The 26,345-nt window shown below is 43.0% G+C and overlaps 1 long non-coding RNA gene across 1 annotated transcript; it reads right to left on the minus strand.

Annotated features, from left to right (window-relative positions):
- Positions 1–307: 307 nt before the first annotated feature.
- Positions 308–23,012, minus strand: LOC116752569. Its single transcript, XR_004349555.1, has 3 exons — positions 22,870–23,012; positions 9,129–9,324; positions 308–1,954 (listed from the first exon to the last, which is right to left on the minus strand). It is a non-coding gene; the product is annotated as an uncharacterized LOC116752569 (long non-coding RNA).
- Positions 23,013–26,345: the final 3,333 nt, after the last annotated feature.

The following is a 26,345-nucleotide window of genomic DNA, read 5'->3' on the forward strand; positions in this document are numbered from 1 at the left end:
TTACCACAAACAGTGGCTGAAAAGAACACAAATTTAGGGACTTCCCTGGTGGCGCAGTGGCTAAGAATCTGCCTGCCAATGCAGGGGACACGGGTTTGATCCCTGGTCCAGGAAGATCCTACATGCCACAGAGCAACAAAGCCCATGTGCCACAGCTACTGAACCTGTGCTCTAGAGCCCACGAGCCACAACTACTGAGCCCATGTGCCACAACTACTGAAGCCCACGCGCCTAGAGCTCGTGCTTCGCAACAAAGAGTAGCCCCCCCTCGCCGCATATACAAAAAGGCTGCGCGCAGCAATGAAGACCCAGCACAGAAAAAAATAAATAAATATAAATAAATCAATAAATTTATTTTTTTAAAAAGAGCCCAAATTTATTATATGACTGATTTGTAAGTTCTGTGACTCAGAAGTCCAAAATGGGTCTCACTGGGCTGAAATCAAGGTGTCACCAGAGCTGTGTTCCTTTCTGAAAGGTGTAGGGGAGAATCATTTCCTTGACTTTTCCAGCTTCTAGAAGTCACCCATATTCCTTGGCTTGTGGTCCCTTCTTCTATCTTCAAATCAGTAACAACAGGTCAAGTTCTCACTTGGCATTGCTTGACCTCCTCTTCTGCCTCCCCCTTCCACATTTAAGGACCCTCGTGACTACATTGGGTCTACCCAGATAATCCAATTTTAAGGTCAGCTGATAAGCAACCTCAATTCCACTTGCTACCCTAATTCCCCCTTTGCCACCTAAACTAATGCATTCAGAGGTTCCAGGAATTGGGACGTGGACATCTTTTGTGGGAGGCATTATTCTGCCTAAAACAATACGTTATTCTACGTCATTCAGGGTGGTTCTGCTTCTCTGATTGAATCCTGACACATTGCCTCAGACCAAGGGTTCCATTTTATGTCAAAGCAGGTACAACAATGGGCACATGATCCTGGGATCCGGTGATCCTACTGTATGGAACATCACCTAGAAGCTATCAGTCTGATAAAACATTGGGATGGTCTGAAACACCACAGCTAAGGCACCAGCTGGCAGGTGATTGCTGAGGGATTGAGGGTTTGGTTTCTGATAGGTAGAATTCCCTGGGAACCAAGGGATGGAAGTCTAGTGGCATCTCTCACCATCACTCCCAGGGTCCCCCTGGGGAATCTGCACTTTAGGTTTGGCTGGACTAGAGGTCTCAGTTCCCTGATGGGGGTAAGGGGGTGTTTTGCAAAAGGACATAGGACTCCACTAAACTTGAGTCTGTGGCTAAAACTTAGTTATTTTGAGCTCCTCATGCCAATAGACCAGAAGACAGAAAAAGGAGATGCTGTAAAGGCAAGCGTAGTTCACCCCAATTATTATGAGGAGATAAAACTACATAATGGGACAAGAAGGAGTGGTTCTGAAACACAGGGAATTCCCTGAGGCATGTCTTCATGCTTCCATGCCAAGTCATGACTGGGAATGGACAATTAAAGTAATGGCCTGATAAGGGCACAGTCATGGGGGTACAGATCACTCAGGGATCAAGGTCTGGGTCATCCCATCAGGCAAGCAACCCAGATCAGAAGTGCTGGCTTAGAGTGAGGAGAATCTCAAATCGGTGGGAGAAGAGGGAGATGAGTGTCTATTATGGCCTTAAGAACATCTTCAGAAATAGGGACTGTAGCTGTCCCTCTAATCGCCCTATTACGATGATCTTTAAAATTCTTTTTTAATCGTGACCAGCCATCACCTGGAAGAACCAGTTACAGCATACAGTGAGTTAATGTGGGGCAAAAATTGTTCTGACGGTATAAGGGTTAACTATAGCAGATGCTACTGGTGCCTCCCCATATCTCCTTTGCATTTAATGTTTCCAAGCCTGAGGGAACTTCCAAATCTCTAGTTTCCAAAGCGCGTTTTACCTGAGGATTGATGAGAGCTGACATCAAGCATGTAGAGGCCAGAGATGCTGCTAAATATCCTATAATGCACAGGACAGTGAAGAATAAATGTTGGGATCAGCTTTTCAATTTCTGCAAAAGAGCCAGCTGAATTTGATAGGAATTGCATTGAGTCTCTAGACCAGTTTAGGGGAATAGTGCCATATTGACAATATTAAATCTTCCAATCCATGAATATGGGATAGCTTTCTGTTTATTTAGGTCACTTTTAATTTCTTTTAATATTTTTTAGTTTTCAGTGTGAAAGCCTTGTACTTCTTTGGTTACATTTATTCCTAATTGTTTTATTCTTTTTGATGCTATTGTAAATTGAATTGTTTTCTTAATTTAATTGTCAAATTGTTCATTGCTAGTGTATAGAAACAAAATTATTTTTATATTTATCTTGTATCCTGTAACCTCACTGAATTTATTAGCTCTTTGTTCAGCAAGTTTTTTGTTTGTTTGGGTGGGTGGGGTTTTTTTTGTGGATTCCTTAGGATTTTCTATATTGAAGATTACATCATCTGTAAATAGAGATAGTTTTACTTCTTCCTTTCTAATCTGTATGCCTTTTATTTGTTTTTCTTGCCTAATTGCCCCAACTAGAACCTCTAATACAATGTTGAATAGAAGTGAAAGAATGTCCTGTTCCTGACCTTAGTGAGAAAGCTTATGGTCTTTTACCATTAACTATGATGTTAGCTGTGGGTTTTTTTATAGATGCCCTTTATCAGATTGAAGAAGTTCCCTTCTATTCCTAGTTTGCTTTGTGTTTTCATCATGAACAGGTGTTACATTTTTGTCAAATGCTTCTTCTGTGTCTGCTGAGATCATCTTTTTTTTTCCTTTATACTATTAAAATGGCACATCACATTGATAAGTTTTTTTGTATTAAACCAACCTGCAATCCTGGGACAAATCTCACTTGATTATGGTGTATAATCCTTTTTACATGTTGCTGGATTCAGTTTGCTAGTATTTTGTTGAGGATTTTTGCATTTATATTCATAAAGGATATTGACTTGTAGTTTTCTTCTGATGCCATTGTCTGGTTTTGGTATCAGGGTAATGCTGGCCTCATGGAATGAGTTGGGAAAGGTTTCCTTCTCTTGTATTTTTTGGAAGAGCTTATGAAGGATTAGTGTTCATTTTTCTTTAAATATTTTGCAAAATTCAACAGTGAAACCATGCTGATTTGAGCTTTTCTTTGTGGGAAGTTGGATTGTAATTGCCTTCTTTGGCATCTCCTAATATTGACAATTTTTAAATTATAATATTTCTTAAATACGTGTGAATTTAAAACCAAATATAATCTTCAGTTTATAGCTCTCATACAACCACAAAACCAAATCAAATTTATAAATGAATTCTAATCCAAACTGAAAAACAATAAAGTTAAAGCAAAAACATTAATTCAGTATTTAAAATAATGTTATATTGATCAAGTTAAATTGCCACTGTCAGAATGAATCTGGTCAGAGAGAAGGTTCTTCTGAGTTCAGCATGGCTTGTCTCCCATGCACCTTATAATTAACCAATTTAGCCATTGCTTTTGTTAAAGATCAAACTACCATGAGTCTCTGATTGTACAGTATGGTTAATACCATTTGATTACATTTGGCTGGAATAGAACATATTAAGTCTGTCTCTGTTTAGGTCCCATTATCTGGAAATGATCAAAATAGTGCTAGTACATCTCAAGGAGACCCTAAACAATAGGTTTATTCTGATGATTCCAGAATATGCTTATATTGGTTTTTTAAAGATTACCACCAAAGTGAAGGCAAATTCTTAAATTTCTGGAAGCGAACTAGGATACCCTACAAATAAACCTGTAATTTGAAAAACACTGGCTTAAAACTTTTCTTAAATGGTGTGCCTCAATCCTTTCTAAAGGGCTTCATGGGAATCCTTTGGCGCTATTACCCTCAGGAGATAGTTCCTCAAAGTATGGTTACGCAGGGAGCTTTGTGAAGTTCTTCTATTTGCGAATGCCTCGTCTTGAACAAGGAGGAAAGGAAAGAAAAAGTAAGAATCTTGTGCTGGTCACCACAACCTGCCCCAGAAATGGTTTGGTTGTCGTTGCCTTTACTAAGCAAGATAAAGCAATTAACCAAATACGTAGCCACCACCTCCTTTACCACAACCACCCTTGCCTTTTAATAAGTAGGACTTTGTAGTAAATGAACCATTGAGAAGGAAGCCCCACATCCGTAGAAATACCCTTAGAGAGGATGGGAAGAAGTAGGCCCTGCTTCAAAGCTGAGTTGGACCCGAAAGGAGATGGCCCTGGCCCCTCCCGCACACTCTTCTGGCTGAGTTGATTCTGACTCGTCCTCTTTCACCTCTTGAACAAGCTACTGAAGACAGGGGTGGTACAGAACAGTTGGAGCTATTACCCAAGACAGATAGCTAACACTGTAGCTTCTCCTGCCCTATCACCCCAGGGAGAGGCCAGACCGTGCCAGGTGCAACTTTGAGGTTATGGGTAGAGTGCAGTTTGGGGACAGAGTTTGGTATCACTCCTTCGTTCTTTGTCTACTGAACCCAATAAAAATTTTGAGTATACATATGCTCAAATGATCTTTGACAAGGGTACCAAGACCATGCACTGGGGAAAGGACAGCAGCCTCTTCAACAAATGGTATTGGGAAAATTGGATATCCACATGCAAACAAATGAAGTTGGACACTTCCCTCATACTATCTACTAACACAAATGTATTAAAGGACCTAATTGTAAGACCTAAAAACTATAAAACTCCTAGAAGAAAACATAAGGGGAAGCCTTCATGACACTGAATTTGTCAATGATTTCTTTTCTGGGGAGGTGGAGGTGACACCAAAAGCACAAGCAACCAAAACAAAAATAGACAACGCAGGTAACATAGAACCTTAAATGGCTGCATATTAAAGAAGAAAATTAACAGAGTGAAAAGGCAACCTACAGAAAGAAGAAAATATTTGCAAATCACATATCTGTTAAGGGACTAATGTCCAGAACATATAAGGAACTCCTACAACTCAACAACAAAAAAAACAAATAACCTGATTTAAAATGGACAAAGGAGGGACTTCCCTGGTGGTCCAGTGGTTAAGACTCCACACTTCTACTGCAGGCGGCATGGGTCCAATCCCTGGTTGTGTTAGGGGAACCAGTGACTGAAACCCCCTGCCCTGGCCAGGCAAGATAGTAACCACTTGCATGAGTTATCTTACAACAGGAGGTCCTGGTAAGGAATGCAGAACTAACAAGCTACTACCAACTGGAAGAATTCAGGAAAGGTCAAAAAGATAGAGGAGACGCCAGTCCGTATGTCCCGCCAACCTCCCAGAATTCTTCTCACTGGAATCCATCTTGACTGAGTGATGTGCACACCACCAGGAAGGATCCTGAGTCAGAATGATTGGCCAGAGACAACCTGGAAACTAACCCTGTTACTGTAAAACCTGAGACTGCAAGCCACGTGGCAGAGCAGTTCTCCTGAGTTTCCTTACCCTGCTGCTCTCTGCCCGGATGCCCCTTCCCAGTAAAATCTCTTGCTTTGTCAGAACGTGTGTCTCCTCGGACAATTAATTTCTGAGTGTTAGACAAGAGCCCACTCTCAGGCCCTGAAGGGGTCCCCCTTCCTGCAACAGCTGGGGAACTAAGATTCTGCATGCCACACAGCATGGTCAAAAATTAAATTAAATTAAAATAAAATAGGACAAAGTATTAGATACTTCAACAAAGATGTACAAATGACCAATAAGCATATGAAAGATGTGCAGGGCTTCCCTGGTGGTGCAGTGGTTAAGAATCTGCCTGCCAATGCAGGGGACACAGGTTTGAGCCCTGGTCCAAGAAGATCCCACATGCCGTGGAGCAACTAAGCCCGTGCACCACAACTACTGAAGGCCACACACCTAGAGCCTGTGCTCCACAAGAGAAGCCACCGCAATGAGAAGCCTGCATACTGCAACAAAGAGTAGCCCCCGCATGCTGCAACTAGAAAAAACCTGCGTGCAGCAACGAAGCCAAAAATAAATACATAAATAAATAAATTATTTTAAAAAAAGAAAGGTGCACAACATCACCGATCATTAGGGAAATGCAAATCAAAACTACAATGTGAGGGCTTCCCTGGTGGCGCAGTGGTTAAGAATCCACATGTCAATGCAGGGGATAGGGGTTTGAGCCCTGGTCTGGGAAGATCTCACATGCCGCAGAGCAACTAAACCCATGCGCCACAACTACTGAGCCTGTGTGCTGCAACTACTGAAGCCTGCGCACCTAGAGCCCGTACTCTGCAACAAGAGAATCCACCGCAATGAGAAGCCCGTGCACCGCAACGAGGAGCAGCCCCATTCACCACAACTAGAGAAAGCCCGTGCACAGCAATGAAGACCCAACACAGCCAAAAAAATAAATCAATAAAATAAATAAATTTAAAAAAAAATCCACAATGTGATATCACCTCACAGCCATTAGGATGGCCACTATCAAAAAGAAAAAAACAAAACCAGAAAATAGCAAGCGTTGGTGAGAATGTGGAGAAATTGGAACTCTGTGCACTATTTTTGGGAAGGTAAAATGGTGCAGGTGCTATGGAAAACAGTACGGATGTTCCTCAAAAAATTAAAAATAGAACTACCATATGATCCAATAATCCCACTTCTGTGTATATATCCAGAAGAACTGAAAGCAGGATCTTGGAGAGAGATTAGCACAACCATGTTCATTGCAGCATTATTCACAACAGCCAAGAGGTGGAAGCAACCCAGATGTCCACTGATGAATGGATGGATAAAGAAAATGTATTGAATATTTACATATGATGCACCTCCTGCTGGAGGAGCACGTGACCATCTGTGGACTACTCTAGCCAAAAAAAAAAATCCTCATCTAATCCAGCCTTAGATCCAATTACTAACTTACAGGAAGTACAGGGGACAAAGAAACTTCCTATATACAGATGCAATTAGCAAACCCCAGACTCTGATCAAGTCTCCAAGACAAGTTGTCTGGTGTCATTAATAAATCAAGTGCAAGGAAAAAGAGAGAGTTAACCTATTTTCAATTTTGACTTAAACAAGCAAACTTGAGAGAAATGGCCGGGTGGGGGGGGGAGAGTCATGACACTTATGAGACAATTTAAATAAAAAATTAGCACTGACTGCATTTTTATAATATGAATTATTAATTTAGTTTGGATGAGATAAGGATATCATGGTTTCCTGTATTTCAAAGACAGACTAAAATGTTTATAGATGAAGTTATATGATATCTTGGATTTAATTCAAAATATTACTGGATGAATGGGAGTGAGAGGGGAGTAGAAATGCAGTGCAATCACTGTAATGTATCAATCAGAAATGAAAAGTTTATTCCCTTACCTCCTACTGTCAGCATTTTCAGGGAGAACCTTGCTGCGGACTGCTGCCTTGCCCTCAGAGAACCCCTGCCTGGGGCAGCCCACATCTAGGGTCTTGCCCATGCAGGGCTGCCTCACCTTGAGACACCTCTGAAGGACCATCCCAGCTTCTGCCTCCCTCTTCGCAGCCCTACCTCAGTCTCCTCCCTTGCATAGCACTGATCCTGAGAGCGCTCTCACTAAGCCTCCTGCAAGCTAACCTTCATCTCAGCACCTGCTTCCCAGGGAGCTGATTCTGCAACAAGATGAAACAACTTTGGCCATGAGTTCCTGAAGCTGGGTGTGGTGGGCAGAATTCAAAGATCGTTCCCAAGATCCCCACACCTGGTGTAAACACCCTGTATGATCCCCAGCCCTGTGAGGATAATGGATTTTACTCCCATGGTTAGGTTGTATTATAGAGCACAGTTGACCCTGAGATAGGGAGATTATCCTGGTGGGCGTGACTTATGAGCCCTTTAAAAGCAGAGCGTTTTCTCTGGCTCATCATATCAGAAGAGGAAGTCAGAAATTTGAAGCACAGAGATTCAACACCTTGTTGCTCGAGGGAAAGAGCCCCATGGCAAGGAATACAGGGGGCCTGTAGCCATTGGCTGACAGTCAGCATGGAAATACGGTCCAAGTCCTCAGTCCTACAGCTCGAGGACTGGAATTCTGCCAACAAGAAGAACAGGCTTCACGGAGGGTTTTCTCCCCCAGAGCCTCCAGACGAGAACTCAGTCCAGCCAACACCTTGATTTCTACCTTATTATATGTTGAGCAGAACACTTGGCCATGCCTACTTGCTGTGGTCAACAAACCTGCAGGCTTAGATATTGGGAGAATTCATCTTAAATGACCAATGACTTAAAGGATTTGAGTACATATTTACCCTGAATGAGACGTGTTCATTTGATTTTATTAAAATCATAACCATATGGAAAATAATAGATGCATTTTGATTTTTTTTTTTTTTAAGAAAGAGAGGATTTGGTAAAATGAAGCATTTATCTTGCATATTTGTTTTCCTTGGAAACTATACTGAGGGTGTACCCAAAAGCTTTCTTCTGTAACTGGCCCTGTACTAGCTGGTATCTGCCTCCTGTAACTTACATCTTGATGACGATAACCATCAAGAATAAATACATCAGCTGGACTTTCCTGGTGGCGCAATGGTTGAGAGTCCGCCTGCCGATGCAGGGGACATGGGTTCGTATCCCGGTCCGGGAAGATCCCACATGCCGCGGGGCGGCTGGGCCCGTGAGCCACGGCCACTGAGCCTGTGCGTCCGGAGCCTGTGCTCTGCAACGGGAGAGGCCACAACAGTGAGAGGCCCGCGTACCGCAAAAAAAAAAAAAAAAAGGATAAATACGTCAGCTGAAGACTGGGTCTTCCTAGTTCTGTTGCTGTCTGTCATTTCAGGGAAAGGAAGTTGAAAATAAAAAGCAAAGAACATTCATTCATCCCACAAACCTCGATTGTGTACTGTATGCCCCCTCACCATGCAGGTCTCTCCATTACCATGTTCAGGGATCATCGACTTAGACTGATTACAAATTAAGATGTATACTGCTTTTGAGTTGTCCATTCAGTTTTAAACAATTATTATGGAGAAGTGTGAATTTCTCTGATTCTTTGTTGGCCTCTTGGGCGATGGCCTGTTAACCCACTTCCTCAAGTGTATACTGTCTTTTATTTTGAAATTTTCCCCTTGGACTAAGCATGCAGTTATCTAGCTACACTTCCTCTAACGCAGGAGCTTATTTTTTCAAGTGTGGATCTCAGGCAAAAGCTCAAATGCCATAAGAACAATAACTTACTGAGTTCGCTGTTCTCGAGCATGGGAATGGATAATTCAGTTACTCTCAAGCACTTCTTTCTGATGGGGTACAACATTGAGTTCTGCAATTAGGCACCAAATTGTGTGTCAGACGGATTAGAACTTCAGGGTCCAGCAAACTGGTTCAGATCCCACCTACTGGCTGGATGAACTTGGGCAAACAGCTTCACCTCTGCCTGAAACACAAGAAGTGCTCAGTATGTATGAGCGATCATTCATTACAACACAGGTATAACATAATACATCAGACAGTAATAAACAGAAATTTGGCAGGTCACGCCACATCACATGGATGTGCTAAGATAAGCAGTTACTGAGCTAAGCAGTGATGGATGTACAGTCTTTAGGACAATTTGTGGGTTGCAGGATCATCTAGAAGGTCCTGGAATCGTGTGCCTCCGACACAGTATCTCTTTCTTAAAAAGTCTTCTGGGAATTCCCCGGCAGTCCAGGAGTTAAGACTCCACGCTTCCACTGCAGGGGGGCCCGGGTTCAATCCCCGGTCAGGGAACTAAGATCCCACATGCCGCACGATGCTGCCAAAAAAAAATTTTTAAGTCCTGTTATAAAATAAGATATGCTTATGCTGATTTGAAACCAAATCAAACTTCCTGCCCCCTCAGTCTTCCCTTCACAGTAAACGGCAACTCCCTTCTTCCATTTTTTGAAGCAAAAAGCTTGTGCCACTCTTGACTCCTGTCTCACATTCTATCTGTTGGGAAATCCCACCAAAACATCTCAGTCTGACTACTTTTACCCACTCCGCGGCTACCACCTGGTCTAAGCACCATTATCTCCTGGCTAGATGATTGCATTGCTTCCTAGCTGACCTTCCTTCCTCCTTCAGCCCTTTCCCTATTCAATCATTTTAGGTGACCATTCAGCATTGTAAGCCAACCACACTACCCATGGACTCCAAACCCTCCCATGGCTCCCTTCTTAAAGCAAAGTCCCAAATCCTTCCAATGATCTATGGGGCACCTCATCACCCCTGTGGCTTCATCTCCCCCTTTGCTCCCTTCTCTCCAGCCACATTGGCCTCCACTGCTCCTCAGGCACACTGGGCATGTTCCTGCCTCAGGACCTTTGCACTTGCCAATTGCTCTGCCTAGCATGCACTTCTCCCATGCTTATCCCCATGGCTCACACGTTCACTTCAGGCGTTTTTTTTTTTTTAAATAAATTTTATTTATTTATTTTTTGACTTTTGGCTGCATTGGGTCTTCGTTGCTGCGTGCCAGCCTTCTCTAGTTGCAGCAAGCGGAGGGCTATTCTTTATTGCAGTGCCCAGGCTTCTCATTGTGGTGGCTTCTCCTGTTGCAGAGCACGGGCTCTAGGTGCACGGGCTTCAGTAGTTGTGGCCCGCAGGCTCAGTAGTTGTGGCGCATGGGCTTAGTTGCTCCATGGCATGTGGGATCTTCCCGGACCAGGGCTTGAACCTCTGTCCCCTGCATTGGCAGGCGGATTCTTAAGTACTGCGCCACCAGGGAAGCCCTTCACTTCAGGTTTTGACTTAAATGTTATTTTTTCAGGGAGGCCTGTTCTGCTCAATCTACTTTAAATTGCACCCCCCGCCCCCCCCCCACACACACATTTCCTAACCCCCTTCCCTGATTTATTTTTCTCTTTAGGAAAAAAAAGATTACCTTATATCTCTTAAATATTTTCTGTGTCCCCCACTAGAATGTAAGTGGGATAGAATTTTTGGTTTTTTTCTTTTAATCTCTTTTGATCACTGCAGTATCCCCGATCTTAGAAATTACCTGGCACATCTACACAGTAGATGCTTACTAATAATTTATGGTCAAGTGATGAATGAACAGATGAATGATCTATTCACTAAATTACAAAGTGTTAAGAGAAGCTAAAAGTGTTAAGCCCTATTTGTTGACTTTACTTGGAGGGACACGTAGGAGGGGAAATCAGACTGGGAGAAATAAAACCTTCTTTACAGAGATTTCAGTTTACTCCACGCCTTTGAAAACTCAAGCAAACACAGGCAGCCACGGCCACAGTCATTCTCCAGATATCATCACTTTGACAAGAATGTTAGGTCAAACCCTTAATGAGCTCACATGATTAAAAATTAAAATTTGACTTTCCAATATGGGTGTTGTGGACTGAGTGTTTGTGTCTCCCCAAAATTCATACATTGAAACCTTACCCCTCATTATGGTATTAGGAGGTGGAGGTTTGGGGAGGTGATTAGGATTAGATGAGGTCACGAGGGTGGAGCTCTCATGAATGGGATTGGTGCCCCTATAAAGGTCACCAGAGAGCTTGCTTCCTCTCTTTGCTCTCCTCCAGGTAAGGACACAAGAAGAAGTCGGCAGTGTGCAACCCGGAAGAGGGCTTCCACCAAAACTCAACCGTGCTTATATCCTGATCTCGGACTTCCATCCTCCAGAACTGTGAGAAATAAATTTCTGTTTATAAGCTACCCAGTCTATGGTGTTTTGGGTATATCAGCCCAAACTGACTAAGACACTGGGTGAAACTCTTTTTTTCAAGTGAATGTCTCAAGAAGAAAAATGATAAAAGAAATTTAAAGGAAGTTAGCCAAGTAGCCTAGCTTTTCATCTGCTACGGGCTGAATTGTGTCTCTCTCCGTCCCCTAAAAATTTAGATGTTGAGGCCCTAACACCAAGTACCTCAGAATGTGACTGTATTTGGAGACAGAGCCTTTGAAGAGGTAATTCTGGTAAAATAAGGTCATTAGGGTAGACTTAATCCCATAGGACTGCTGTCTTTATGAGAAGAAGAGATTAGGACACATCTAAAAACTATCTTCACAGAAACATCTAGAATAATGTTTGACCAAATATCTGGGTGCCATAGCCAAGCCAGGTTGACCCATAGAATGAGCCATTATGTTATGCTTGATAAAATTTTGAATAGTTGATTGATTCATTAAAATGAGTTCAATTGGCTTAGTTTAAGCTATTGTCACTGAAAGCAAAAACACTACTTTAAAATACTTTCAAATTTCAGGGTTTTTAAAAAATAGATATCCATATTTTCTCTAACACTAATTGTACTTAAGGTGTTTTTAAGAGTTAAACAAAAATGAGCAAATATTCTGGATATAGAGTGGTTGTACAACTCTATAAAATTACTAAGAATTATTGAATTATACACTTAAGATGGATGTTTTATGGTATATAAATTATACCGTAAAACCTATTTTTTAAAAAATTAACTGGGCAATAAATGAACTGTTAGTCATAAAGCATTTCTATTTCATGAAAAAACATCCAAACAAGAGAATTCCAAGGCTGCAACAAAACTAGACTCCATAGTATTTCAACATAATTAAGATAAAGTCTGAGGACACTTGAAATATAGTACCACGAAGAAAATTCTGACAGGCATAGAAAATAATCATTTTTTAAAAACCCTTTTTTTCTGTTTACAAAGGAAACAAGTTTTTTTTTGTTATAAATTTGTACGACACTGAAAATGTCCACTGCTTTGGGATAAGGGGACTAAAAAGCATCTTTTGGATTTAACCACAAAGAAGTCATGGGTCTCCTGGAAGAGGTTGGGTCTCCCTTCATGCTAGAAGGACATTCACACTGGGCTCCCAGCAGTGTCTGGAGGAAGGAGCTTCCTTCCTGTCTCCTCTGGCAAAACCTTCCAGAAGACTCGGACACTATTGCTCACCTGGCCCCTTGTTTTCTTTCTTTTTTTTTTTTCCATCCTACTGAAATTTCCCACCCTCACGGCACGACTGTGTCTTCCCAGCCTTTTGACATGTGTCAAATGAGACTCAATTGACCAAGGCCACTGCCTGCTCAACTGACCTTCTGAAGGGCCCTGGACTATGTGAGGACACAGACACAGATACCCAGTCACACCTACTGATTCACATGAGGCTCAGGGACCCACCTGTACAAACTCCACACCCAGATGGCAGCTCCTGGAAGGGAGACGAACTGGAGGAAGAGAAAGCACTGCCCCTTTGAGACATGCTCCATGAATGCAGAGGTCTGGCTGGTGGGCCAGAGTGCCAGAGAGGGTGGCAGATCCCAGAGATTGTGAGGTGCCTTCCTGACCACCCCTTGGGCCAACCTCCCAATCACCTGCTCCCCTCAGTGCCCGGGAGCCATGGGAAGATCAAGGCAGCACCAAGAGAAGCATGGGATCCTCTCTGCAAGGCCTGGCCGGCGGATGTCAGCAGTACAGTGTGGGGGAGGACTTGGAGGGAGGGCCAACAGCACACAGTAGGGCTCCTCACAGCAGGAACAGCTCTGATGATATATGTGAGCCCTCATTCTCTGCCTCCCCATCTTGTCTGCCCTTTTTGCCCCATCCAGGAGCTCTAGAAGGAATGGCTAGGGAAAAGGAACACTTGAAAAGCCTAGACTCCCAGCAACATGAGCCATGGATTGCTAAGATTCCAGATTTGCTATAAAGGTGACACAATGGACACACACACACACACACACACAACACACTCTGTGTTGGGCCTGGGACATTCCAGAGATGCTGGTATATGGGAAAGTGATTTGTCTTCATGTATTTATCATTTATCCAGCCACTTTAGCAAGCTAATAGATACTAGTAAAGCTTTTAACTGAGTCTCTTGAGCGTTCCAGAACAGCTATTCTCAAAGTATAGTCCCAGAAACCCTTTCAGGAGGTCCGCAGGGTCAAAACTATTTTCATAATGAAAACCAAGAGGTTATTTGCTTTTTTCACTCATTCTCTCATGGGTGTGAAGTGGAATTTCCCACTGACTGCATTACGCATGACAGGGCACCTGCTGAGTGCAGAGCAGACATAAGGACCCAGCTGCCTTCCAGCAGGCCTGAGGTTAAAGAGATCCGTGAATCTACAAAAGAGTAGCACTCTTCTTACCAGATGCTTTTTGTTTGGGAAAATAGAATCATTCTTCTTAAGAATTCGTTGCATTAACACGTAATTGGTTTTTTTAACTTCTGAATGGATAAGTAAAAATTTTAAAGGTTTTTTCTCAGTCTTAATTTCTAATATGGTAAATATATATATATCCCACATTTTTAAAAAGTCATTTTGTAAATTTTAAGAGGGTAAATGTTAAGAAGGTAAAGGGGTTCTGAGGCCAAAAGGAGAACTGCTGTTCTAGAAAAAGTATTATACTACATGCAAATAGTGGTGATTTTGTATTCTTATTTCTAGCAATTATATGTCTTTTTTCGTTTTTATCTTACTTTGTTAACCAGAACCTCCAGAACCATGATAAATAATGGCCATGAGAGAGTGGGGAGCTAATTCCATTCCTGGATGAAATGAAAAGCCTCCCAATGTTCCCCAAAACCTGGTAGTATTTTCCAAGCCAGGTCCTGTTCTGGGAAATGTTGACAGGAGTTCTAAAAGAACAACAGTTTGGTATGCACTGCTCTGGTGTTTTGGAATTGTTTCAAGGGAAAGGTTTTTCTTTTGGTATTAAAAAAAAAAAGGAGCCTTTGATTGCCAGTTACTGTGTGATTTTGAGCAAATCTTTATACCTACCTGAACCTCGGTATTTCTCCTCTGTAAATTTGGCTATTGGACTGAATCGTTGCTTCTAAACGACGGTTGGCTGACATTAAAATCATCTGTGAGGGCTTCCCTGGTGACGCAGTGGTTGAGAGTCCGCCTGCCGATGCAGGGGACGCGGGTTCGTGCCCCGGTCCGGGAAGATCCCACGTGCCGCGGAGTGGCTGGGCCCGTGAGGCATGGACGCTGAGCCTGCGCGTCCGGAGCCTGTGCCCCGCGGCAGCAGAGGCCACAACAGTGAGAGGCCTGCGTACCGCAAAAAAAAAAAAAAATCATCTGTGAAACAACAAGGGAAAGCTTTCTTCATAGAAGAATTCCAGACAATAAAGGCAAAATGACTGAAAGAATCATACAGTTAGCATTTTGCAACACCCAGTGGTGTAACTGACTCAAGAAAGGAACACCAATGCTTGTTAAAGCCATTCAGTGAAAAGTTGGGGAGTGGAATATTTGCACGGTGACAACATACTACTCCACTGACTGCTTGCTAATTGCAATGGCACAAATGGATCTTTACAGTGGACAGATCTGGCTTGTCATGACTTAACTGAGTGGTCATTAAAATTGAGACACACAGACATTATGGGAGCACTAATGTGATATATGTGTGAAATATTCTTGCCAAAATGTTAAACTTGAACCTAAGTGAGCCTTTAGACGAGAAGCAGACCCCAAATGTTTTGGGGCATAAAACTCATAGAATCTTGGGAGTCCCTTTTTGAGAAAAAGAATACAAAATTTGGTGCAAAAGTGAACAGCTGTGTAGAATGAGAAAATAAAATTACAATTTACAAATCTCAAAAAGGAATCAAATATCTTGGACATCACAAAACCTAGGAAAATACCACAGTATTTGTATTAATTCACCGCCTGAGACATCTCTGGAATACTTTCCCCCTCTGTTTTGCCTGCATGCGCTTTGATCTATTCTGTAATATTTTCTGCAGAAGAGGGGTTCTCATCCTGGCTGTACAGTCAAGGTGTGGGTGTTCACCACCCACCGCAACTGACTCAAGAGACTTTGGGTACAATCCCGGGCATTGCTAGTGTTTAAACAGACCCAGGTATTTCTGAAGTGCAGCCAGAACTGAGAGCACTGAGCTGGGCCGTCTCTTGGCCTCCCACACCCCCAGTTATGACTTGTTCTAACTCACACGAAAGGATGGCAAACAGAAGCTTGGCAAGAGACAGGAAACCACAACTTCAGGGCAAAACTCAGCTCTGTGACACAGAAAACCCACATATGAGCAAAAGAGACTAAGAGCGTTGAGAGCATCTGGGCTGTGTTGTCCTCCCTTCCCATCACCTCCATGCGTCAGAGACTCCGTCACAAAGAGCTGGTCTTGAAGCATAAACACAGCCCATGGATAATGGGCCCACAGAGGTTACACAGCATGACTCTGGGAGGCACACTGGTAGAATGTGTGACCCCCCAAGTTGACCTTCTGTACCCCGCAACTGGCCCTCCCCATCCCCCTCCTCCCATCCCCTGGCATCCGTTAATCTATATTCTGTCCGGATTTCCTTATCTTGTACATTTCATATAAAAAGAATCATACATGTGACCTCTGACTGGTTTCTCTCCTTTGGCACAAGGTTTTCATGGCTAATCCACGTTGTAACGTGCACACTTTGGGTTTTTTTTTTAGCTGTTTCTTTGTTTTCTAATTGATCTCTCAAAGAACCAACTTTTGGTTTCATTGACTTTCTCCATTTTTCTTTTCTTTTTTTAAATTTTATTTATTTATTTATTTTGGCTGCACCAGGTCTTAGTTGTGGCATGCAGGATCTTCGTTGCGGCATGTGGGATCTTTTAGTTGCAGCATGTGGACTTAGTTGCGGCATGAGAACTCTTAATTGCATCATGAGAACTCTTAGCTGTGTCATGCATGTGGGATCTAGCGCCCCAACCAGGGATCGAACCCGGGCCCCCTGCATTGGGAGCGCAGAATGTTACCCACTGGACCACCAGGGAAGTACTCGGGGTTTTTTTATTGCTGAATAATTTCCGTTATACAGTTAGACCAGTTTCTTTATCCATCCATAAACTGATGGGTATTTGGGTTGTTCCCATTTTGGGGCTGTTACGAAGAGTGCCCCATAGTGCCTCCTTTTTTAAAATATTTATTTATGTATGTATTTGGTTGCACTGCGTCTTAGTTGCAGCATGTGGGCTCCTTAGTAGCAGCAGGTGGGCTCCTTAGTGTGGCATGCATGTGGGATCTAGTTCCCTGAACCCGGGCCCCCTACATTGGGAGCGCAGAGTCCCATCCGCTGCGCCACCAGGGAAGTCCCAGAGCCCACTTTTGATTCACACACAACCACTTCCCAGAAGGCACCCCACAATGTGCTGGTGGCCGTGTCCCTCACAGGTTGACCCAGACTAACACTCCTCCCCAATGACTTAGGCTCCAAGACCACTGTTCAGATCCCCTCGGTCCTAACCCCTTCACACACCCAGCCCTTAAGGTGAATCAGGACCCCCACTGATCTTTCTTCCATCAGCCTCAGTCAAGCTTCCCCACCCTCCATCCATCAGATGGGCTCCAGTAACACTGAACTTCAAAGCAAAACAGTAGAGTCCCAGTCACTCTCTCTCGGAGCCTCCTTGGCATCTCAGTAAATCTACATCTCCCAGGTTGAGGCATCTCCTAATTTCCCCCACTGACTGCATCTAAGCCCCAGGTCCTTGTCCAGCCCAAACGGCCCTGCCAAGGTCCTCTCACTACCATTAGCATAATCCTCGGGAGTTTGCCTTACATCTCTGTACCTTGCAACCTGACCTCAAAGTGGACCTCAAAAGAAATTCCAATTTCCACTACAAAAGGAGAAACTGATCCAGCCCCTAATCTAGTGCTGGTTTGGCTTCACTAATCTTAAGATCCAGCCTCCTGCCCTGGCCCACGGGAGCCCTGTCACACATCTGTAATGTGACCCTATGACTTCAAGAGAAGACCATCTCAGGATGAGAGAACCTGGGACTGTCCCCCAAAACTGGAGAGATCTTAGTCTTCACTTCTGCAAATCGTTTGACCAGAGCACGAGATAAGGCAATCACTCATCCCTGTTTACCCGGGACTTTCCCAGTTTCAGCACTTGAACTTCCCTCTTCTGAGGAAATGCCCCATCCCTGACTAACCAGGACGGTGGGTGTCCCTGCAGAGCCTGGTACATTTCAGCCACAACGTCGGCTAAAGACTGAGATGCAATGAAGCTTTGGGAAGGGGCACGCAATCCACTCCGTGAGGAGGACAGCAGGAGATCAGCTGGGGTCACGTGGTGCCAGGAGGTTAATTGCCCTGATGAATGTTAGGATCCCTATTTCAGAGACCAGCAAACTGTGGACTGGGCTGACTTGCAAGGCTAGTGAGTAACAAATCCTTGAAGGGAAGAATGCAGAGTCCAGCAATGGGCAGCGCCCAGCATCATTTTGAGCTGTTTTTTGTTTGTTTGTTTGTTTGCTTTGGCCACACTGCACAGCTTATGGGATCTTAGTTCCCCAACCAGGGATTGAACCCAGGTGCTCAGCAGTGAAAGCACGGAGTCCTAACCACTGGACTGCCAGGGAATTCCCTGGGGTTTTTTTTGTTTGTTTTTTTTTAATTGAGATAAAACTCATATAACATAAAATTAACCATTTTAAAGTATATTATAATTTCAGTGGCATTTTGTATATTCACAATGTTGTACAACCACCACCTATACCTAATTCCAAAATATTTTCATCACCCCGAAAGGAAACCCTGTACCCCTTAAGCAGTCACACCACACCCCTCCTCCCCGAGGTCTCCGGCAACCACCAATCTACATTCTGTGTCTGTGGATTTGCCTGTTCCGGACATTGCATATAAATGGAATCACACAGTATGTGACCCTTTGTGCCCGGCTTTTTTCACTTAGCATAATGTTTTCAAGGTTCATCCATGTTGTAGCACGTGTCAGTACTTTGTTCCATTTCACAGCTGAACACTATTCCATTATATGCATAGACCACGTTTATTTATCCATAGTTGTTATGTTGTTATTGAAGGTCTGAGCTGAGCTCAAACTTGCCCTGAGCCCCTCCAGGGAACAAGGTCGACCTCAACAAACACCTGTTCTGGCTGTTGTTTTTAACCTCACAAGTAGGATATTAATAGGTTCTCATTGTAAAGCAAACAAAACTCAAAACAATACTCATTAAGAGATGAAACACCCGTGCTCTGAATGCCTTCCAGCAGTTATGAAGTACGGCTAGGTCTGCATACTGGGCACGGAGAGAGCTTGGTGATCACTCTCACGTGTTCGGCATCTTTAATCCCTCCTCCACTGGTTCCTTCTCCACATCTATAAACATCCCCAGGTCTTCCTCTACGTAAGAAAAGTGACACAAATTTCCTGCAGCCCTACCACTTCCTGGGCTCGCCACCGTGCCTCAGGACCACACTTTTCTCGGCTTCCTCACACCCACTCATTGGTGAATCCCTCTCAGTTTGGCTTCCCTGCCTGCTGCTCTCTGAAAGCCACTGCTGTTCCCGGCAGCCACACCCCAAGATTTGGTCCAATCTCTCCCATCTTTTTGCTCTGCAGCGGTGGACCCTGTTGACCAGCCCCCTCCTACTAAGAACTCTCTTTGCTTTCCTCCTCCTCTGCCTTATTTGAGTTCCCATCTTATTCTGCTATTTGATTGCAAGATCCTGGAGGCAGAGTCTATGTTATCATTTTACGTCCTTTGGAACGTCACATGCCTAGTCAGTTCATCAGTATTTGTTGATGTGAAGTCGTTTGAGCTGTTTACATCTGTTTCCAGAAGGAGACAGAGTCCACCCATCCTTCTCTAAACTACCCTGCGTCTCAGCGACATGATTAAAAACCTCTCTATCACTCTTCTATGGGACATTACAATGTACCAAGTATGTATATACAATGGAAGGGTACTCAGCCATAAAAATGAACGAAATAATGCCATTTGCAGCGACATGGTTGCACCTAGAGATTATCAGACTAAGTGAAGTAAGTCAGACATATGTGGAATCTAAGATATGGCACAAATGAACTTCTCTACAAAACAGAAACAGACTCACAGACATAGAGATCATACTTGTGGTTGCCAAGGGGGAGGGGAGGTGGGGGGGGTATGAATTGGGAGTTTGGGATTAGCAGATGCAAGCTATTACATATAGAATGGATAAACAACAAGGTCCTACTGTATAGCACAGGGAACTATATTCAATATCCTGGGATAAACCATAATGGAAAAGAATATAAAAGAGAATTTATTTATGTGTATAAATGAGTCACTTTGTTGTACAGCAGAAATTAAAACAACATTGTAAGTCAACTATATTTCAATTTTAAAAATTTTTAAAAAAAAGAATGTACCAAGCAGACTTATTCACCAGGATCTGATTCCTCGGCACACTGAGAGGGGGTTTCAGCACATGCAAGAGCATATGACCTTGATCTGAGAAGAACGTATTTGATTTTTATGCAGTACTGGATGTATTCAAAAGGCTTCGAGGAATAGTCTCCTAAGTTTCTTGATGTTTGCCACGCTTACTATTACTTTCACACTTAGCTAAGTAACCTTTGATACTGTGTGGTTATAACATAATAACCACATGTCACTTTGTCTTCTCAATCAACGGTGAAAAATCCGAAGGGCTTTAACCACTGGTAAAAGTGTCTTCTCACATCAACCACATAAGCAGCACACTGTATGATGTGAACCAGGTGGCTATTTTTACTAAGCGAGTTGAGTACAAATTACAAGGCAATTGCAGAATTGCCTGGGCTCCGCTGAGTGTAGGCTAGCCAAAAAAACATTGCTCTGGGAAGCTGACTCTCCTCTATCGTCTCTTTTCTGTTATTCTTAAGCAGCCCCGGGGCTGATTCCAGGATCTGTCTGATGATGCCATTAGGAAAGTCCAATCTGTTTACCTAAGCATGTTCAGGGCCTTCCCAGCTGCAATCATGCTCTCTTCCTTTGCCATCTGTCCTTTCCCCAGCTTTAGTGGAACATGCTCCTAGGAGGGCAGGTCCTGCCCAGTGGGCGTGTGGGGCAGGGAACTGGCCACCAGTATCAAAGGTTCGGGCGCACCTCCAGGCCACGGCTGCCCTGAGAGTCTACCTTCCCCCGGGGACCTCAGCCCAGGCCACTTCACCACCCTACAACACCACCTCTGGAAAACTCGCTCTCCTCTCCTTCTGGCCCCCAACGGGGATGACTCCTCTGAGTGAACCACCATCTGAGAAACTCGAATCTCCTACTTTAAGAGTCATCTCTCTCATTCGACTCCTCTCCCCTCCTGGGAGAATTGTTGAAATCCTCAATAATTTCCAGGCTTTGCTCTGCCATTGTTGTTGGTGAAACTGACCCCAGAGTTACACTGAGAAATCTGTCCCAGGGGTCCCCCACGCCAGCCCAGAACCTTGGCATCTTTTCAGGGCCCCCACCCCCTTCCAGGCAACGGTTAGGACTCTTCGGAATCCTACTGCTCACATACAACATCCCTGTGGGGTGGCCCTGCCAGCTCTAAGGGGAGATGCTCTACGTAAACAGTACCATTAACTGGCAACCAAGCTACCCAGTCTAAATCCTGTCCAGGGCCCGGAAGATAGAGGAGCAGCTATCTGCTCAGGGGCAGGCTGGGTAAGAAGGCAAGATCGCAAACGCTGACCACGCTAAAGCCTTAGCCCGGGTCCACCCGCCAACCGAGGCCGTGCCGCTGTCTATAAACACCAAAGCATCATCAGGGTCTGTGCATTTTTAGGTCTCTGGAAACAACACCTCAGAACATGGGCTTCATCCAAATGGTGTGTGATGGCAGGTGAAAGAGGAGGCAAAACCATTCCCGTTGAAGGTGATGTGAGCGAAGGTGAGGAACCGAAGACAATCAATGGGAAAGGTACTAGAAACAATCAGGGGATTTAGTCATGGAACACCTTATGAAAGTAAGCTATAAAAAGCAAATTTCCTGCAGAGAAACAAAAACCAGTCCTACAGACATCATGGCTACAATGGAATACTATTCGTCCATTAAAAAGTAGGAGAGCCTGCCACTGATGGCAACATAGGTGAACTTTGAGGACATCATGCTAAGTGAGATAAGTCAGAGAGAGAAAGCTAAATACTGTGTGATCTCACTCACCAGTAGAATCTAAAAACAAAAAACAATACAAAGAAGAAAAAAGACCTCATAGATACCGAGAGGAGATTGGTGGTTTCCAGAGGCAGGGGGTGTGGTTGGGGGCAAAATGGGTTAAAGGGGGTCAAAAGGTACACACTTCCAGGTATAAGAAGAATAAGTCCTGAGGATATAATGTACAGCATGGTAACTATAGTTAACAATACTGTATTGTACATTTGAATGTTACTGAGAGAGTAACTCTTACAATTTCTCATCACATACACAAACAAAAATTTGTAACCATGTGTGGTGATGAGTGCTAACTAAACCTATCGTGGTGACCGTCCTGCAATATATACATGTGACAAATCATTATGTTATACACCTAAGAGTAACACAATGTATACATATGACAAATCATTATGTTATACACCTAAGAGTAACACAATGTTATATGCCAATTATGTCTCAGTTTTTAAAAAATTACTTTCAGTACCTATGCCTTCTTTCAGAAGAACAAACACATTCAAAAACACTGCCTATCAGAAAAATAAAACAATATAATGAAAGAAAAGGTCTCTTCTACAATCACGGCAATAACACATCAAAAGATGAGAAGTAGGAATTCCCTGGTGGCTGAGTGGTTAAGAATCCACCTGCCAATGCAGGGGACATGGTTTCGAGCCCTGGTCCGGGAAGATCCCACATGCTGCGGAGCAACTAAGCCCGTGTGCCACAACTACTGAGCCCGCGTGCCACAGCTACTGAAGCCCACGCACCTAGAGCCCGTGCTCTGCAACAAGAGAAGCCACAGCAATGAGAAGCCTGCGCACCGCAATGAAGAGTAGCCCCTGCTCGACGCAACTAGGAAAAGCCCGTGCACAACAATGAAGACCCAACGCAGCCAAAAATAAATAAATAAATTTTAAAAAATAAAATAAAATAAAATAAAAAGAAACTCTTTTAAACAAAGAACAAGATGAAATGCTGAGGCATAAACTTAGCAAGAACTAGAAGGGATTATTTTGAGGAATATAGAAGAAGGTGAATAAATAGAAAGATCCACTTGGTTGTAAAATATGTCAATTCTCACCGCATGATTTTCTAAATTCAGGACTATCCCAATTAAAATGTCAACAGGGGGCTTCCCTGGTGGCGCAGTGGTTGAGAGTCCGCCTGCCGATGCAGGGAACGCGGGTTCGTGCCCCGGTCCGGGAAGATCCCACGTGCTGCGGAGTGGCTGGGCCCGCGAGCCATGGCCGCTGAGCCTGCGCATCCCGAGCCTGTGCGCTGCAACGGGAGAGGCCACAGCAGTGAGAGGCCCGCGTACCGCAAATAAATAACTAAAAAAAAAAAAAAAAAAAAAAAAGTCAACAGGAAAAAAAAGACTGAGATCCTAACTTTATTCTTTACAAAAATATGAATTACAATTAAATAAATATGAAACGAAGTCCTAGAAGAAAACATGAATGGATCTGTTAACAATGTTAAACTACAGAATCTCTTTCTTTCCAAGGAAAAAAAAATTCAGAAGCAGAAAGGGAAGTAATTATCACTTTAATTACATTAAATAATTGATTAATCATTTTTTTGGAAGATAACACATCCACAGTTCACAAAATTCAAAAAGAACATTTGTCTTTTTTAGAGGGTATATATACACAAAAAAGCAATGCATGTTCATGTGTTGAACCATCATTAGTGTTTTCTTGTGTATCTTTACGGAATATAGAGTACATGCAGTACCATATTAGATACCATATGGTACCATATGGTACCAATAGAGTACCATATTTTTTAAGTAAGAACGGGAGTGTACTATACACACTCTCATGCCCCTAAGATTTTTCACTTGCTCCAAACAAGAGATCAACCTCTATCTGTCAATTTGGTTCTGACTCATTCATTTCCACTTGTATAATATTTCATTGTTCTGCATAAAAAGTATTAATTTCTATATGGGAAAAATGACCACAAACCAATTCAAAAGACAAACTACGATCTGGGGGACATATTTGCAACACACATGACTAAAGAGGGCTAATATCACTAATACAAATCAACTTTAAAAGGGACAATAACCCACCCAAAGAGAGGCTAAAGATGCGATCACACAGTCCATAGAAAAGGACATTCAAATGTTCTTAAACAAAAGGTGGTCAACCTATTCATGGTCAAAAGATACAAATCTCACAAGTTTTTTTTTTCCTACCACATGGGCAAAAATCAGCCAGTTTAAAACCTTGGTGCTGGTGAGGCTGTAGGAAAAGAATGTGTCCAGTAGAACTGCCCACAGGCGATGTGAAAACCCTTCCTGTCCATGGGGCCCCCAGGCCTAGTTTCTGGCTCTTCAAAGATTCTGCTTCCTGATACCCTTTCAGACACTTGTTTTCTACTTGAATTAGCTAGGGTGGGTTCTGTTGTTTCCAGTTTAGACCCTGACTTCCAATGTAGAGTAAGAAGGTAAGAAGGGGATACCAATTTCCTCTTTACAAGTTGGTTGACAAGATTCCCCAAGATACCAGGTACTGATGTGTGGTCACTGGGAGTGGTTATCAGCACAGAAGCACAACCTTTTACCTGGAAACCTTGGGCCAGTCATATTTTGCAGTTTGGGGTTTTAGAAAGGTGACATGCTGCAGGTGATATTGTGTAGCCCCTGTGGCAGTGTATGGGCCAGCACCCTGTAATCATACCATTGGTCATCCTCAAGGGAAAAGTGTAACATTCGCATTTTATGGCATAATTAAAGGGTATATATAGCTTCATGTTAACTCAGGTCATAAGTTACAAAAGCCTGTGATTTTCAGAGCTCTTTGGATTTTGGAGTTGTGGATTGGAACTGTGCACCTGTATTGTATCTACTGTATTTTCCCATGGCCTAATTATTTTGTTCTGTGACACTTGGTTTTTTAAAATCCTTCAACACCAGCCTGAAATATGACATATCCAATTCTCAGTGGAGACAACTCTGGCTTCTTGGCATATTTTCACTTCTTATCAGCCCCAGTGACCCTTGGCCAGGCAGGTGGGGTAAGGCCAATTTTGCATGTGACATCACTGGGTTGTTGGTATTGCCAAGTCCAAAGTGACACTGGAGTTTCCCCAGTGTGGAACCACCTTAGGAGATCAGAGCCACTAGCATTGAATTGGGATCATTTTCTATGTGGGTCCTGGTCTAATTTCCAAGGGAGAAATTCCTAATTCACATTAAGGATGGAATATCTTTACAGTTAAAATTCTCTCTCACTGAGGTTTTCTAAAAGGTAGAATTTGACTCTTGGAATATATAGATTGATCTGATGCCTCGATAATCATTGACTAAAAGCATTTTGCAACCCTATTTTAAGATCTTAAACATGACATGCAATTTTTTTGTTTCTTTTTTTGCTGCTTGATTGAGGTATAATTGGTATGCTTTTTGCTGTACACATTTGAAGTATACCTTTGGATGAGTTTTTACATATGTGAAACCATCACCACAATCAAAATAACGAATATCCATCACCTCCAAAGTTTCTTCATTGTGCACAGTTTTTAAGTAAGGCACGTTGAGATTATCAAGAAATTTAAAGTTTTCCCCCTTAGCAAACGCTTGCTTGTAAGGGACAAATCCAGGTGTTTGTCTTTATGATCTGGTTTATTTTCAAAAAGCAAACAAAACTCAAAACGAAAAGTGCCCAGATTTCAATGGTACCAACAAGAAACCATATAATTAACTCTACCCTTTTTGTAATCCTATATCTGCCAGTTCAAAATGAATCCAGTGTAATGTAAGGTGGTACCCTGGACTTGACTCCAGGAACAGAAAAAGAACATTAATGTGGAAACTGGTGAAATCCAAATAAAGTCTGGGGTTTAGTTAATATTAAGGTGTCAGTTTGGTTTCTGGGTTTTGACAAATGTAAGATATTAACCTTAGGAGAAACTGAAAACAGGATAAGTGGCATACAGAATACTCTGTACTATCTTTGCATCTTTTCTGTAAATCTAAAATTATCCAAAATATACACTGTATATAAAATGAATCCAGTGATAGTTACTCAAAAACCACGTTTTAAACATGAAAGATTTCATTGTACCTCTTGGACTTTCCTGGTGGCACAGTGGTTAAGAATCTGCCTGCCAATGCAGGGGACACAGGTTCGAGCCCTGGTCCGGGAAGATCTCACATGCCGCGGAACAACTAAGCCTGTGCGCCACAACTACTGAGCCTTCATGCCACAACTACTGAAGCCCACACGCCTAAAGCCCATGCTCTGTAACAAGAGAAACCACCGCAATGAGAAGCCCGCGCACCACAATGAAGAGCAGGCCCCACTCGCTGCAACTAGAGAAAGCCCGCGCGCAGCAAACGAAGACCCAACGCAGCCAAAAATAAATAAATTTATAAAGAAAAAAAAATACTTGCATATGGAGGAGAGATACTTTGGGAGCATGGGATTAACAGATGCACACTACCATATATAAAATAGTAGACACCGCCATATAGTGTATTTATTATTCTAGGCTGCCTTAAAATTCTACAGAACGAGGTATGGAATTTTTGTTTTCTTATTGAGTTCTAGA

This window comes from Phocoena sinus, chromosome 4 (assembly GCF_008692025.1).
Source record: "Phocoena sinus isolate mPhoSin1 chromosome 4, mPhoSin1.pri, whole genome shotgun sequence".
Taxonomy (NCBI): domain Eukaryota; kingdom Metazoa; phylum Chordata; class Mammalia; order Artiodactyla; family Phocoenidae; genus Phocoena; species Phocoena sinus.